At 62.5% G+C, this 2,664-nt stretch overlaps 1 long non-coding RNA gene across 1 annotated transcript; it reads right to left on the reverse strand.

Moving 5' to 3' along the window:
• Positions 1-288: 288 nt before the first annotated feature.
• LOC148217986 (uncharacterized) lies at positions 289-2,416 on the reverse strand. Its single transcript, XR_015800602.1, has 6 exons — positions 2,325-2,416; positions 1,542-1,580; positions 1,404-1,430; positions 678-713; positions 526-561; positions 289-356 (listed from the first exon to the last, which is right to left on the reverse strand). It is a non-coding gene; the product is annotated as an uncharacterized LOC148217986 (long non-coding RNA).
• Positions 2,417-2,664: the final 248 nt, after the last annotated feature.

Consider the following 2,664-nt stretch of genomic DNA (forward strand, 5'->3'; position numbering starts at 1 on the left):
GACTTGGCTCCTGACATCCATGGGGCTCCCAGAGCCCCTCACCCTGGAATATCCCAAAACCTCCCAGAGCCCTTGCTGCTCCACAGGGACACTGGGTGTCCCCAGAGCCCCCCAGTGCAAGGAAAGCCTTGGGGACAGCTCTGTCCACCGAACCCCAGCACATGGATCAGGGACAGCCCCCTCCATGTCCCTCTGACTTTCCCAAGCTCTGCCCACCCCAGAGGGCTCAAGAATCTGCCCTGGTCCCCGAGGATCTTTTGTGGGGCTGGAGAACCCCTAAGATTTCTCACCAGGGCATCCAGAGGGGCAGCCGGGCATCACTCCCGCAGAAGCTCCACCTGCTCAGCCACGAGGGGCTGGGGAGAAAGGGGGGGTTAGAGCCACACTGGGGGATACTGGGGCTGGTTGGGAGATACTGGGGCAGGCTGGGGTGTACTGGGGCACAGTGGGGTGTTCCGGGGTGCACTGGGGGGTGATGACCAGGACAGGGGAAGCTCTGGGCCCAACAGAACTGCGGGTACCCACCTCAGACCTCTTCACTCGTTGGACGCCGTTCTTCTTCTGCAGAGAGATGGGGAGATGTCACTGGTCACTGGGGTGTCCCCAGTCCCAGCAAGGCACGGGGGGACCCAACTGGCCCCCAGTTCCCACACTGGTGCCCCAATTCCAGGACTTACCACAATGCATCCACCTGCAGCTCCTCCTATGACTACCTGCAGATGGAGAGCAAAGGTTTAGTCTGGAATGGCCCCTGTGGGACTCAGGGGGTCACAGGTGTCCCCACGCCCTGTGGCTGTCCCCAGTCTGAGGGAGAAAATCCCTTCTGCTCCTCCAGTCCCACTCCAGGCAGTTTCACCCGATCCCTGTTCCTGCAGGGACCACGGTGGGGATGGAGACGAGGAGAGCGAGGGGAACTCCTCCAAGGAGGAGGGGATGGAGTGGGATGTGAGGGCCCCAAAGACACTGAACTGGGGGGAGTTTGGGGACCCAGGGGATGGGAATGGGGGAATGCAGGTGGGGAGGCAGGAATTCCAGTGGGGGGACATGGGGGCTGAAGTGCGAGGTGGGTGGGGGCAGGGGAAAGCAGGGGCAGAGGACCAAAATTGTTGGGTTTGGGAGGGGCTTTGGGAGTCCAGGAGGGGGATTTGGGGATACTGTCATGGAGAATGAGAAAGGGAAGGGAGTGGAGGGAAAGAGGAGAGGAAGTGGACTGGGTATGGGGATCTTTGGGGTGCCTGGGGTGCACTGGGATGGGTGGGAATACAATGGGGACCCTGGGGAAGGGGCAGCCTTGGGAAGCTCTGGGATGTACAGGCACGCACTGGGGTGCACTGGGATGGCCTGGAGGGTCATGGCCATGAGAGGGGAGGCTCTGGTTCAGCAGAAGAACTCGGGGTACTCACCTTGCCAAAAGCAATGCCACCAACTCGCTGTGGAGAGAGCATGAGATGTCACTGGGGTGTCCCCAGTCCTAGTAAAGATTGGGGGTGACCAAACTTCCCCCCAATTCCCACACTGGTGCACCCAGCTCCAGGACTTACCCCAGCACATAGAGCTCCACCACTACCATCAAAGGTGGCCTGGGCAAGGAGAGCAAAGGTTGGTCAGGATTGGCCCTTGAGGGGCTGGGGGGACACAGGAGTCCCCAGCCCCCCACCTCCCACCCATGGCTGTCCTCTGCTCTGAGCAGGGGGTGCCAGGGGATTTGGGAACATCACTGCAGGGTGAAAGGCAATGAACTGAGGGCAAAGACTGGAGAGAAGACCCTGGGAATCATCTGGGGGCTTGAGGGGACCAGGGGCAGAGGGGGAGGCATTTCCCAGTTTGTGCCAGCTCAGCCTGGCTTGGGACTGGAACAGTTCATCCCAGTTAGGCCGAGTTCAGCCTAGTCTGTACTTAAATGAGTTTGGACCTCTTGGTCCCACTTCAGCCTAGTTTGGGACTGGCCTTTGTTCTTGTGTGGGCAACAGAGGAGATGCTGGGGAGATGCCCGAGGGGATCAAGAGGATGGGATGGGATGGGATGGGATGGGATGGGATGGGATGGGATGGGATGGGATGGGATGGGATGGAGAGGCCCAAAAGGACGGGATTTGGGGATAGCAGCACAGGAAAGCTCTGGGGCCCTCGCAGGGAGGAGCCGGGTCCGAGCATCCGTGGGGAAGCCGGGCTCTGGCAGCGGGAGTTGAATTGCGGCAAGGGGAAGGACAGAGGCAATGGTGGCGAGGAGAAAGCGGCACGGCCCGGGGCCGGGGAGCCCGGCGGAGCCCCTGCATTGGGAGGAGCCCTCAGACCTGAGCCCAGCCCGTGGCTTTGGAGCCTCACCTCGCTCTGTGCCGGCAGGCACAGCAGGATGGAGAAGAGCAGGGCCACGCTGAGCACAGCCACCTTCATCTTCCTCTCGCACTGGGCAGCGCTGGCTGAGGCTGCAGCAGGGCAGGAGCACCTTTATCCCTGCCGGGACTCCTCCCTGCGCCCTCCCTGACAGCCCCCAGGCCAAAGCCCGGCTTGGCACAGCCCCCAGCCCTGGCCACAAGCCCAGCCCTGGCACAGAGTCCATCCCGGCTGTGGCACGGATCCAGCCCCGCTCCCCGCATCCCTGCAGCTTCCTGCACGGGGCAGCTGCCCCTGGAGGGGACCGGGCACCCGGGGGGCCGAGGGGGGC

Source organism: Sturnus vulgaris, unplaced genomic scaffold, assembly GCF_052056855.1.
Source record: "Sturnus vulgaris isolate bStuVul1 unplaced genomic scaffold, bStuVul1.hap1 Scaffold_195, whole genome shotgun sequence".
NCBI classification, from domain to species: domain Eukaryota; kingdom Metazoa; phylum Chordata; class Aves; order Passeriformes; family Sturnidae; genus Sturnus; species Sturnus vulgaris.